Below are 14,862 nucleotides of genomic sequence, written 5' to 3'. Positions count from 1 at the left end.
AAGACAATATCAGCAAAAATGACAAACAAAAAAACTGTTTTCCCCGCAATCATTAAACTTCTTATCTTGATGTTTTACACTGCAGATGGATTAACAAAATTTGACATTGTCCATGCACAAAAAACAAAACACTTTATTTATGTCACTTTTTACTACCCCTTCTCTTAATGGTAGCTGTTGCGTCATTGATTAATACAATTGTACACGTCAAATGTTTATAAACTAACAAAATCATCCATGTGGAGATTTCCATTTGTATATTCCATATGTATTAGGTCTGTGAATGTCTTAGAAGTAATTTAAATGGACAAGCAAAATAAGAGTTGAGATTAAGATTAATCACACCTAAAGAGAAAGAAAAAAATGTGTACAAACCCTTGAAATCGTACCTGTACCTGTCTACACCAGTGAAAGCCAGGCTTCACAGAAATTCAGGGTTGGTGTTTTCTTTTTGTTATGCTGTTACATGATGCAGAGTGTGAACCATGACGCATTGAAGGCTTTTTTCTGCTTATTTAAAGGCCCAGTTTGTAGGATTTAGTTTGCATATTGCATCAACTGAGTACATACAATATTGTAATCGATTTCTGCCAGAAGATCCCCTTTGATTCTATACACTAGTCTTAGTAGCAGCTTTTTTGTATATATCTTCATTGATTTGATAGTTTTCACCTGTGGAATAAAACAAAGTATACATCTCAACGGCTGCTGCAAAGGAATGAAGTGTCAGATGAAATGGATGTGCCCTGTAATAAACTGTTCAGTCTTCACCTTTTTAAGAACATGTCTGCCTGCAGAAATGTTTATGATACCTGAAACTTCATTGTACAAGGAGGTGGGAGGGAGAATGGAGACTGTGAGGCCAGGCCGAACTAACCTAAGGGCATGATGTGTAACAGTGTGGGTGGGGAACATTTGGAGAAAAAAAAAAAGGGAATGTTTTTTTTTAACTCATGTAGAACACTGTACAAGTGCAGGAACATTTTAACCTGAGAGCCTCTCTTTATCAGTCAATACCTAATCCGCCATGACGTTCTATAACAGGCAAGAAGAAAGTGAAGGGGAATGGGAGGAGGAGGAAGAGGAGGAGGAGGAGGACCACACCATGTCAACACAGTATGGCACAAACAAATGTCATACAGGTAAGCAAGGGAACATCATGACCCGCTGCAGGAAGAGAAACTAGAAATACAGCTTTAAAAAAAAATGATAATACCAGATTAAGAACATTGCAGATGTTTGTTGTTGTTTTTTTGCAAAATTAAGCAGCGGCCTCATGCCAAGCAGCAGAAAATTGGAAAAATGGTGAAGCTTTAATCAGTGGGGACTAGTAGATCCAAAATGAGAATTTCAGTACACAATGTTTTCAGCCACTCTAGCAGCACGAAGATATCCCAACATGTACTGAACGGATTGGTACAATATTTTGCTTATAACATTATCATGCAGGTCAAAATGTGAAGTTGTCTAAAACTGGATTAATCACAAACGTCTTGCAAAAAAGAAGCTTTTACATTATTTTTTTCAATAATATGACACTAGATAACAATGTAAATACATGGTACATTTTAATCCCAATAAATATGACCTCATAATATCTAATACAACCCCCTCATAAAGAGAGGCATGCAAACCGTTGAGACTGTCTCCAATATACAGTACCAGTCAAAAGTTTGGACACAGCTTCTCATTCAACTACTTTGAAGAATGTAAAATATAAAACATATTCTGATTCGTTGAGCATTTGTTTGTTTACCACATAATTCCATATGTGTTCCTTCATAGTTTGGATGTCTTCAATATTAATCTACCATGTACAAAAAATAAATTAAAAAAAATAAAGAAAAACCATTTAATGAGAAGGTGTGTCCAAACTTTTGACTGGTACTGTATGTAAACTTCAAGTGTCTCTTGTTTAGATGCAGCAAAAAATAATAATTGTTTGTGGGTAAAGTAAAGACCCCCTCCACTCAGAAACATGTTCTGCTCTTTGTTACATCACCTGGAGCTCTACTATGTACAGAGTTTGAAGGTTGTTTTTTCATTTGTCTGCTGAAGTTAAAACGTTTCTCTGTGCTAAAGTCTCAGTTCAGGTTGTGTACATGTTGATGAAGTGTGAGGTGGAACCTTGAAAACTCCAGTCAACACTGAGAATGGACTTTTGTGCCCAATAGTGAAACTTTTTAGTCAATAGATTGTGGATTTTCAATGATGTGATTTCAAGAAATATTAGCTGAACTTTTTCTTGTGAATAAACCAGATCCGACACAAATAACATTTCAAATTTAAGTATTTTTATAAGTCATAAACATGTCCGGAAGGGTTTTTTCAGACATGTATACATAATAGATATTTTTTGTTGTCGAGTTGTGAATACTGCACAAGTGTTGCATGTTACGCACAACATGTTATGTTATGAACAATTTAGTTCTGATTTCTGAGAAATCTGCAAGTTCAGATGAATAACGACATAACATCACATCTTTTAGATGTGTACAAATATATCCCTTGTACATTAAGATAGATTCGGATTTTAAGATCTGTTAATATACTTTAAGATGCCCCAAGAACTTCCTTCCACCAACTTCTAAGAGTCTTTTCTTGAGCTCAGTTTTCTACACTGTAGACCCAATCATTTATATAAGATTGATTTTCTTCAGGATTTCAGTTTAGACCCATTTGCCCACAATTTAATGGTGAAGACAAAGACATAATTAATCCTAATAGTGTTCTGTCCACTTTTGCTCAATCTAGTGTTCTCTCTTTCTGTTATTGTGTCCCTCTGTGCTAGTGGAAAATACGTTTCCATGCATACGTGATGGACACCGTGTGCTCAGACGGGCCTGTGACTCAGACTCTGACTAATAGTCGTTCCAATTTCCTTAAAACGTCCCAGTCTGGAACAGTATGACAATGAAGCCCAGAAACATCTCCCCTCCCTCTCTCGCTCCTGTTCACTACATCCAGTGGCACTCATTAGAAGATGGGGCTGACCTGAAATAGCGTTGTCACATATTGTGTCATGGAACAGTGACTTTAATTAGAGGTGAGTGGAAGCCGTGCTGTCCCGATATTTTCTATGGCAACGGTGCTACGACTAAACAAGGCTTGAATTATTTCAAGTGTGACCCATTAATCATTAATTTCATCACCCACATTTCCCAAGCTGTTATAAACCTCACAGTTACCTCCAGTGTTTCGGTTCACAGCCATAATACATGCGATATACACTTATTCCATTTAACAGAAATAGCATTTCTAAATTAATCGCAATCTCATGGGATCCCACATAAATATCCACTACATTTATCTGATAGCTGTAGTTACTATGTATGTTTTCATTTTAGTTACTATTTTATTTATCTTTGATGAAGATGTTTGCACATAAAACATATAAGAGTTCATCAAATGTAATGGTATGTTATAAGTAAAACCACGCAACAATATATAGGCTTACAAGTACAGCCTAATGATTAGCCAGACATTTTTCAAGCGATAAACTTTCACATTTCCAGCTCCTCAAATGTGAGGATTTTCTATGTTTACTTAGTAGTTTTACATTTTATACTGAAAATAATTTGACTTAGTAGTTTATACATTGTGATATTGATTGAGTGTGATATAAGTACTTTAACTTATGTAGAGGATCAGAATACTTCCACCACTGTGATCAGGCCAACGTGGCCCTCTGCAGTCAAGCTGGGTCAAGCTGCAATGCCTTTTATGCTCAACAGGGGTCAGACTTGTATCACATATTTGACATGTAGCCACAGGCAGCACTTGTTGCTCACTGCTGTTGTTGTTCACTAAAGACTGAACTCTTGTGAGAAATGAGGAGGGGGAAAAGATTTCCTGAATAAGGACAGGGTGTGGATTCACCTTTGTGTTTTACATTTTTAAGATCAATTATTTTTGAAACCACTGTGCATCCTACAGTATTGGTAAGTTACATCCTGTCATGTTTGCTGTCTCTGGTGACATGTCATGTTAAAAATGCTACACATGTCATTTTATACTCTCTTAAATTGTTTATATTACTGACATAACATTACTGTTCTACTAAACAGTGTTGGTCCACTCCCACTCTCTTTGCTGTATTTGAGTTTTTTCCCCGTCTTCTGTCACCTTTTAATGTCCTACAGCCCCACCACTATGTGCCATCTCTAGACATACAAAACGTTTTACATCAATTTGCTCTGAATTAGCTCAAAGGTAATTTCCATTCTTGCAAATTGGTTGTATAATTTGCACCATTACCATACAATACCATTTGTGAGAGATCTTCCATTACCTACTCATGTGGTCACATAATGTATACAATCGAGCAGGTGATGTTACATCACGTTTCAGTAATGATGAGGGGTCACCTGTAGACGTGACTTCCTTTTAAGGGGTCGTAGCCCATTGTAGATCATTGTTAAAGACTAATCCTGTCACAATATCTAGTTTTAAGAGCTTTATTACCTTGGTTCATATTCTGCTCACAGGGTGCATTTTCATAAATTATCCTGTGATTAAGAGATCCATAGGGGTCAAAGGACATCTTTCCCCCTGGATCCCTGCCATGGCAGATTTCACACTGACTGAGTCTCAATTGTGTTCCTCCTGAGGATATTGGTTTATTGTGCATTTTTATTGTCTAAAGGTTAACTTGCCAATTAGTTATTCATATATAGAGCCTAAACATTAATGCTCCACTTTTTTTTATTTCCTTCCACAGAAACAGAGAGGCTAGCAGGATATAGAGAATGAGTCCAGGAGTGACCATGCTGCCCGAATATGTGTAAATGTGTGCAATGGTGTGAATAAGTAAATAATAGACGGTCATAGTCATGGCACTCGCTGACAGAGGCCCTCATATGACTGAGCGAGGGCCATCTGTTGCATGTGTCATTAACCCTAACTGAGGGCACCATAACCCTGATGGCTCTCCTGTAGTCTCATCCATCATGAGTTGCCAAGCAGTCCACTCTATTGCACTAAAGAGACCGGGAACCCCAAACAAAGCCATGTGGTGCTGTGTTTGTGTGTTTGTGTGTGTGTGTGTGTGTGTGTGTGTGTGTGTGTGTGTGTGTGTGTGTGTGTGTGTGTGTGTGTTTGTAGAAATGCTGGTTTCTTTAGCTTCAGGTTGCTTAGAAAGCAATATTGCTTTCTGTAAAATCCTCAAAGGTGCGAGATCTGAGATTGGGAGCATTTTGATTTGCCTCTCAACGGCTCTCAACATGGAGACAGTTAACTTAGCTAATGGCGCCAACAGCGCTAACTACGGCAAAAGTGTTGACAGAGTGTTTACTTTAGGGGGACGCTTTGCTTCCGCGATGATGCTGTCGGTCAGGACGGAATTATCTGCTTTGCGGCGTATGAGAGCAATTCAGAGCAGGGCTGTGAGCTAGCCAATGGGGCACGCTCACATAAGCTAACATGCACTAAAAGCTCGCACAGCCGCCCCGGCTAAGTCAACATAGCAGGAGAAGCTCAGATAACAAAACACAAAGACACATAGATGGAGACTTCATTCTATGTTCAGGTAGACATTACTCCACTATATCTTTACATAGACAATAGTTGTTTGCTGCTATATTATTATTCAGAATCTTAAATACAACTCCTTTAAGTGTTCTGTACTTACTGTGTTCACTCACATAGCAACCTAGCTGAGCTGTTTTGAATGATCCCGGCTCACTGTGAGTAAGGTAGCCTGGAGCAGTACCACTAAATGTAACACCACCAGACAGAGATCTGGGCTATTTATAGGATGAGACAGTGAGTGATGGGGAGGATGGTGGTCTCTTTGTTCTTGTTGGGTTTGTTGCCGTCGTTGTCTGTGTCCTCCTGAGTCACTGAACCTTAATGCAATGTCAGACAGTGAAGTCAGCGGCATTATTACCATCTGATGTTACAATAATAAAAGGCACTGCATTCCGTGAGGATTAAACAAGCGAAGGCAACTGGTTTGGGATGAATTAGACTGGACTTGACTACTCAATAGACTGTATTGAATTTGATTGGCGCAGACTGGAATTCACTGACTGGACTGGACTGGATTGGACTTCACCAGACTGATTTTAAATAGATTGAAGCACACTGGGTCAGTAGATTGGGTTAGATTGGACTGGACCTGATTGGAATGGATTTGAATAGACTCGATTGGCCTGCTATGGACTGAAAACTATATTTTACTGGACTGTTGTTGGGTTGGCTTAGATTAGAGGACTAAAGAGGGCTAGAATGGATTAGGCCGGACTGGATTGAACTAAATTGGAATGTAAACGACTGGATTTGTCTGGGTATGGTTGGATTAGATTGTACTGGACTGGTCTGTATTGGATTTCTTAAATGGTTGTATGGGCTTGATTTGATTGGATTAGAATGGACTAAACGAGAACTGAGTGGACTGGATCGTAGACAAACAGACTGTACAACGCAGAATAAAAAAGGCAAAAAGACAAAAGAGGTTGATGTACAATTTAATCTGTGAAATTTAATGGATAAAATATAAAAAAGTCCTTCCACTGTCATTTTTACAGTATATGACATTTTTTGCCCATTCTGTTGTCACAGTGCATCGATTATGACCCTTCCTCTGGTTCTTTGTAATATTGTTGATGTGGGAAATGTGTAACAATATTTGTACACGGAACCTAATGGCCTCATTTAAATAGATTGATTACCAATACTGGAAATAAACACTTCCTTAATCTTTACTGGTGTGTGACTGGGCTGACAGTAATGTATTTGTTGCAGTTGTCGTTTCCACATGTGACTAGAGCAAACTGAGTTTACGGTATTGTGTTTTGGAGACGACTGGCCTTCCAGCTATGCAGTCACATTAAGATAAGCCTCCCTTCCACTCAGCCGGAGAACGTCAACAAACAGTGAGGAGAACCTCCTGCTGCAACGCACACATTACACACACATGCTCTGCTCGGTTTGTTTACTTTGATGTGGAGTAGTCGGGACGGGCCACGTGTATCTACTGTACTGTGTTCATTCACATTTACGAAATGAATGCACAAAGTGAAATAATGAGGAGGTACTTTATGTGGTCGTCTTATTATTCAAAAAATGTATTTATTCAGAGACTGTTTCGTTATTTGTTAATTTATCACAAGGATTGATGGAGGGCGGGGCATGCATGGAGAGCAAGGTGAGAGATAAGCATGCAGGCAAGAGGAAAACATGTCAAACAAAATTTCCTCCCTCCCAACCTCAGCCTCTATCCATGTGTCACTGATTACACAAAAACACACAAATGATGTAAGAGAAAGTACCTTACATAAGTAGCATTGCATACACACACACTGCTAAAGCTAGCTGGCTTGGAAACCCCTTGGTTAGCTGGCTTGCTAGCTCGCCCCTATCCGGTCATTACGAGTAAGGACAGTTTATTCAAGAGACATACCATCAATGGTCAATTCATTGCAGTCTGCAAACCATATATTCTCTGCTTAAGATGGATGTTTTAGAAGAGGGGGTTACAAGGCTGCAAATTTGCCCCAGTTGTAAACTTTGGTATTGCAGATATATCATTAGGAGTAGTGGTAACAGGACAAACAAACTCAAATGTGATTGTATAACGAATTTCACCCCATCGGCCCGATATAAAGTCTTGCATTTACAATGGGCTGCCCATGGCGGAAAAGACAGAAAGCTAGCTTTTTGGAATATACATAAGACGACCACATTTTCTGTCAATAAATCAGCACCATCCTTGAGTCCATTTTCCAGTTTTTACAATATAAATAATAACTAGATAAAAATATTTGCAAGAAAATAGTTACTTTGCCTCTGTTAGTGACTTCTCCCCGCAAAGGGCAGGATGGACTTAGACAAAGCCATGCTATAAACAGTTAAGCTTAAATTTTATCCAATTAACTTATATTGTGACTGAAACCAAATATTCCCGCTGTGGTCCTACCGACTAAGCCCGTTTGTCTTCTTTAGTGTGATGTGTTGGAAGTGCTTTCTGTCATCGTGTCAAGTCTGTAAGGGCACTGGGCATTGCACTGAATGCGCAATAAGGATTCCATAAATATGACCAATGTGATGATCCCGACCATGTAATCCATCTCAGAGTATCCAACTAAATATATACCATATGTGATATAGTCAAGTTAGCAAAAGGCTACAAAGCTTTAGGCCACCCAGCACTTTGGACCATATGAATACAAGTTAGTTAAATCTGCAAGTGCAGGTAACTCTCTACATTTAGGCTTAGCCTTTCTTTTGGCTTGACTGCAGTAAGCGGGGCCAGCCCAATAAATGCAAAAGCCTGTCCCTGATTCACTGTGTGAGTGATGAAGTCGAACTATTGGTTGGTCGAGTGTTGCAGTTTCCCCATTGAGGATTTATGGACGCAGGTTACCTCATCTTCAGACATATAAGTGTGAACCTGTTTGTGTGTGTGTGGTTGCAAAGGTGATGACGAGAGAAGGTGGAATGATGTAGTTGTAATCCCATATTGACAAGCTGCTGCCCTGCATTTCAAATCTGCTACAAAAATGTGCTAGCTTCTCTGTACCTGTCTGCCATGGAAATAGGGATTCAGCAAGCCTGTGTCCAGCAGATGCTTGGGCTGTTTGTGTTCATTTGTATCATGTCCAGTCTCTGCTGCTCCTTTAAAACAGTGGTTCTCAACCACTTCTAGTCGTGATCCAACAGAATAATCAGGTTGTTGTTCCAATCGTTTTACGACCCCCAGAAATTACTTGGCAACCCCTTTGCTGCTCTAAAAGGAGGGTAGAATGACTGTGGCAGCAGGTTTTAGAATGATTGTGCCATTGTGGGGCCTCAATCCTGTTCAAGACTCTTTAAGTACAGAGATGATAGGGCATAATTTCATGGACGGTATTTTTAGCTCCGGATTGATGAGGACTGTATACATTGTATGCATTTGTTAGTCGATTTGGTCCCATTATGACTGTCGTGATGCAGAGTAGCTTAAGAGGGAGAAGGTGGAGGAGTGATTGCTGCAGGGGGCTTGTGTATATACTAGGCTAAATGTAACTAAAAAAAGACAATGTAATACATTTTTTGTGTTGCTTTGTGGTCCATTTTCATCCATTTCAATTCCTTCACAGTCTTTGTCAATATGACCCAGATCTGCTATTTTTTATCCTTTGCTGTGTTATTTTCAGATAGAATCATGTTCCTCATATATATTCTCTGACTTCTCCCAAATGTAAGGAAAGCTTGGACACTATACAATCAACAGGAGAACTGTTTATAAAGGTCTTTGATATGTCTCAAATGGGATATTTATGTCTGACACCTCTAAACTTTTGGAGTTTTTGGTGCAAAACTATGAAAATTGCTTTCATAGTTAAATTTATTCTTGACACACATTTCTTTTAGCTTATTTATTATAAAATACTTGACCATGTGATTACTTATTTATTTTACATGTTTTGATCTTGTTTTCTACTTGTGTAGATGTGTCTTATTTGTTTGTTCGCACTATCCACTCTGCTGCTGTAATCCTGAAATTACAGCAGCTGAGTTTATGACCAAATTTTTTCAAAACTAATGACATTCCCATCAGCCTCATCTTCACTTTATGTTAAGTGCTTATGTTAGCATGCTAACATTACAAAACAGTAAACATGGTAATCACCAAGATCTGCATGTTAGCATTGTCATATCTTAGCATTGTGCTATTTAGCAGCTAAAAGTATAGCCCAACAGAGTGGTAAAATAACATACAAACAAGATGGCAGTTAAATTGTCCAAACAAAAGTCTTCATTGGCACAACATGCTCTTATAAGTACCTCTGTAGTTTTGCACATTTACTCAATTATTCCAGTCCAAATTGTGGATTTGAAGTAATTCCCAACAACAATTAGCAAAACTACAGAGCCCTCTCTGCCTGCTCTCCAAAAGCCAAGTAAAAAAACATCAACAGCCCCTACAGTCTCACGACTAAGCAGCTAAAGTTAGACCAGGAGAAAAACTCAGGGGATCCATCCAGTATGGAGCAATGTCTTACAGTCATGCACAGGCAAGTTAGGTGAATTCATCACTCACAATGCAGCTCAACTTAGATGCGGACATAGCCTCAGGTCTGTGCTGAGATATGAGTCACGGGTCATCAGCCTGGGTTTAGCAAAGGTCCCCTGGGGCATTTAATTTCACTAATAACATCTGGATGAATTCCCAGAGGTGCATTTGGGAAGTTGTCTCACATCAATATGACCAACACAAGCTCAAATGCATCACAAATCCAGTCTTATGTTGTTGATAGTTAGTTGGAAAGTTAGGGTTTGCTGACTGATTCCTGACTAGAATATACAATATTTGTTATTACTCTTTGGAATGATGTTCTGGATGTATAATGTTCTCATTATTTTTAGACGTGTCACACAAGTTCTCAGAGAAGGAGTTTGGCCAAACAACATTTCCAAGGAAACAGTCCTGGTCTGAAGGAAGTAGTTGAGGAGAGCGTAGGCCTTGGCCTATCCTTAGAGAGTAGACCACATTTCAAAGGAATCAAGATCAATGGCAAGTTTGTATACACGCAGTAATGATAAAGGTCACATCCAGTCCAATTGGGGGTTTTGACTTTTATGAATTTGTTGTGAATTTTGGGGGAAATACTCTACCATGGATTTGTTATGACTTTACGACATACTGGACAATGTTTTTTTATTTAATATACTATAAGATGTTTTTTTATGATTTTTTAAACAAGCTATCGTCTGACTTTTTCAGAAATGTTTTGATATACTTTACTATGACTTTATTTTGTTGACCTATTAGACATGGCTTTTATGAATTATTTTTACATGCTATATTATAGCCTTGACCTTGACATTTTAGACATACTGAACAATTCATTTTTTATGACTTATTTTTGACGTATCCTATCCTACCCTATGCCTTTTTGTTATTTTTTTGACAAACACAACTGTGACCTTTAAATACTTTTTTGCGAACTATGGCTTTTTGTTTTTGACATACTTTACTGTCTTTTTCATGATGTTTCAAAACAGTATACTTTGACTTTTCACATCTTTTGTCTGTACACAATGTATGCTGAACAAAAGAGAGGATTGTATGTTCTTCAAACCTTGTGGATGAAAGACAAAAGGGAGAGTCTGCTGGTAAAGTCTCGCCTTAGGGTTCCATTCTGAAATGTGGGGAGTCATCTGAGGTGAGAGAAGGTCTGGCAGAAGCCTTGGATCACTTCACACAGACAGTATGGCTGCAGATATCTAGTAATGATACAGTGTTATTTGTCTTCTCCAAATCTCCAGCCTGGATCCAGTTGGAGGTATAATTATACACTGTTGTCATAGGAACATTTGGCTGATGATTATAGAGACTGTGTGTGTAGGTGTGTGTGAGCATGTGTATGTCTTTGAGTGTGTGTCTTACTGAAGAAAGATTTTTCCTGAGAATGAGCATTTTCTTCTCTTTTTAACTTTAAAGCAAGTACTCTCTGTTTGTCTGTCTGTATGTGTATATACTGTATATATCTGCATGATTTGTGTGTGTGTGTGTGTGTGTGTGTGTGTGTGTGTGTGTGTGTGTGTGTGTGTGTGTGTGTGTGTGTGTGTGTGTGTGTTGTGATGCCCCTCCCACTGTTTTGGAGGCTGTCCAGGCTAACGAAAGCAGGCATTTGGCTGACTGACTAGGGAGGGTCGTCAGCTTGATTAAGCTCACCTGGGTCTTCCAGACTATAAAACCTGGTCCACATGCTCATAGACTCTCTCATCTTCCCCACAGCTTGACTTTCACGCTGCATTACCTTCTATTGGGTTTGTACCTCCACAGCACAAATGCCACACATACATGAACTGCTTCCATCTCTGACTTTGCTGATCTGCACTCTCCTTTGTTTGTTTAGTGTTAACAGTAGTATGTGTGTTGGTTTTAAGTATAACCTTGTATGGGTGTAGGACCTTTGTACAAGCAGGGAGTGAGATGTGTCCCTCTGCGTCATTGCAGATGGGAATAGATTTCACGAACGGCCCAACCAAATGTTTGGACAAAAAACTAAATGGGGAATTGACTGAAAGAATTGTAATGTTTTTTTATATGTGTTGGCTGCAATGTTTATTTTCTTCCCCTGATCACCAGTGCCTACGCAAAACCCAAAAGACTTACCTGTTCATTTTTCCGTCTTTGTTTTTTTGAAAAAAAGATGTTGCATGATTGTGAAATACAGTTTTGAGGAGAACAAAAATGAGACCAGGCTGAACTTAGGTTAACAATAGCTTGGACCTTGGTTTATCATCCTTTTTTGCATAATTGAAACTAAGGACTTTTATGCTCTCAATATGAACCCCCTTGTTGGAAAGGCCCACTTTATACCTGCTTTGGAACAGTAGATGGAAGGGAAGTGCAAATACTATGACTGCAGTTGTGTAAAAAAATTACAGAACTGTTCAAACTGCAAGACTGAATTTCGGACATACCAGATATCTGTCCAATTGTCAGACAACCATTAAGCAATGATACCAACCCCCTCAAACTACAAGAGATCTGGCAGAAATTCTGGTATATTCTAAAACTTAGCGTCAACGATCGATTCAGGGATAAAATCTGGCATATAGAGATTTTGTGACGTGGTTAAAAATCCCACCCAAAACCCAACTATCCCTTTACCACATGTGATAAAAGCACACATTCATTATGTATCCTAAAAGGACATTTCAAGGTAGTATAATTAAAAAAGGAGATTGACACGACTCTCACGTACACACACATTCACGCACAGTTTGGATGTCACTGTGTTCCACAGTAACCTGAGTCAGTGAGGGATTACCCTGTGAGAACACAGTAAACCTGTTCACCAAGAACACAACACTACAGTGATTCATGTATCCATCCCTGCGCTGAATATACAGCACATATTTCCTGAGGAGTTTCCAGCAGTCAGCCATTGCATCATGGCAGAGTATCGTTTGGAGAGATCACCGAGTACAGAACACTCAAAGAAGAAAGCGATCGTTTCCCTCCACCTGTTCCTGGCTGCTCTCAGTCTGCATCTGCTGCACTTTTGAATATAAAGAATATCCACCTGACGGGAGACTGGGTTTACATTTTTTAAATGTGGAACAAACTGATCTTCTTTAAACCACTGACCAATCATAATAAATACAAAAAAAGAATCTCACTTAAATACTTAATGTTGTGTCTGGTGTTTAGGGACTGCAATGTTAAAATGTTATCGACTAAAAAGCTGAAATTAAACAGCTTTGTTTTGCATTTTTTAACATTAAAACATACTTGCACAGTACTAAATACATGCTATTTTAAAATGCAAATACATAAAATCGCGATAATTCAAGCTCCCTATTATGCAAGGTCACATATGGTACCATCAAAGTAGAAGGGAGCCAACGATACCCTACAAAATGATATGATGTATATCCTGTGAAAGCAGAATTTTAACTTGTGTGATAAATCCATATGTTATGTTCACAGATCTCGTTGACACTACATAAGGATCTTGTTCCCCAAAAGTTATAGCTGCTCTTATGGATGTTATTCATAAATGCAATGGATCCAATGAGGACGTGCTTTTGTCATATGATCATATGACTTAGGTTTACTTAGGCAACAAAACGACTTGGTTAGGTCGAGTCAACAAAAGTACTTGGGTTAAAATCAGTATGTTTGATAATTAGGTCATAAACCTAAATAATTAGGTTCTTTAAATAACTGGTTTAAGTACATAACAAGTGCTAAAGTAACGTAACAAAAACAAGTAAAATAAGTCAACGTTATGGAGGTTATTAATCCCCCGTTTGTTTTCCCCAAAATATTATTTTCAAGAGAATTTAAGTTTTTCCATGAATAATTAATTATTTTTTTATTCCAGACGATCTCCAAACGTTGAATTGCATGCTAGAAGTTTGGTAAGAGCTTATCATAATACCCTTTTTAAAACTGACAATATAAAATCTTAGTAAAGGACATTGGTCTCTTTTGCACTGGATATTGAATCTTCTGCACAACAAATTACTTCCCCCTTTCTTTGTTTGTCTGTCTGCAGACGAGCTCAGAAAATCATTTTGGTCAACAGTTAGGTCTTCGTGTGCAAAGCATCCAGACAGTTAAATTAAATCCCTTGAAATTGTGTTTTTATTTCAGACTATACATTCTGTCACTGTTGTGCAATCACTGGTTGGATACCCTTCTAAATAAACAGAACCTAATTCGCAAAGGGGTCTCTGACAAAACAGCATGACTTCAAACCAAACATCCCCACCAGAGTCATCGCCATTGCAACAGCTTCCATGGTAACGGTGTGCACATCGCTAAAGCAGCAGGGTGCGACCTCATTAAAGATGAAAACTAAATGTGAGCATGAGCTACTTACAATTCATGTGGTGACTAAATGTGTGCATCTGTACTGACCGCTTTCTTTTTCTACCTCACTCTTTCCACTGCTCACTGTAACTCACTGATAGATTTGGGAAGAATTGTAAGTAATGATGGGGAAGAATTGAGGGTGACTGATTCTTAAATTATAACCCTCTCTCTCTGTGCCCATTAATCCCCCTTTCTCCCTGATCTATTTCTTTCTCCAGCTGGCATGTCCTAGATCGTGGTGTCTTTTGTCCACTCACGTACAAATCATGATTAATACTTTTACCATCATGTACGTGCATACAAATGAGGCTACTTTTGTCTAATCATGTGCTATGAGTTGTCTCTGTTAGATCCACACATAATGAGTGAAGCTATACGTTGACTGCATGGGTAATGGAGAGATGTGACTTCTCCTGTTGGTTTAATGTTCTTTAGTTCCCCACGTTATGGCTCAGTCCGTTCAGATTGACACCCTGGGGAGCGTAGACATGTGGAAACAGTACCAAGTACTGCCTGGATCCTGGATCATATAGTCTGTACGT

The 14,862-nt window shown here is 38.7% G+C and overlaps 1 long non-coding RNA gene across 1 annotated transcript; it reads left to right on the top strand.

Annotated features, from left to right (window-relative positions):
• The first annotated feature begins 11,680 nt into the window (after window positions 1–11,680).
• On the top strand, window positions 11,681–14,134 carry LOC129090906 (uncharacterized). Its single transcript, XR_008531208.1, has 3 exons — window positions 11,681–11,757; window positions 13,827–13,863; window positions 14,099–14,134. It is a non-coding gene; the product is annotated as an uncharacterized LOC129090906 (long non-coding RNA).
• Window positions 14,135–14,862: the final 728 nt, after the last annotated feature.

Source organism: Anoplopoma fimbria, chromosome 5 (genome assembly GCF_027596085.1).
Source record: "Anoplopoma fimbria isolate UVic2021 breed Golden Eagle Sablefish chromosome 5, Afim_UVic_2022, whole genome shotgun sequence".
NCBI lineage: Eukaryota > Metazoa > Chordata > Actinopteri > Perciformes > Anoplopomatidae > Anoplopoma > Anoplopoma fimbria.
The sequence above is the reverse complement of the archived record's forward strand: the minus strand, read 5'-3'. Positions and strand labels throughout refer to the sequence as shown.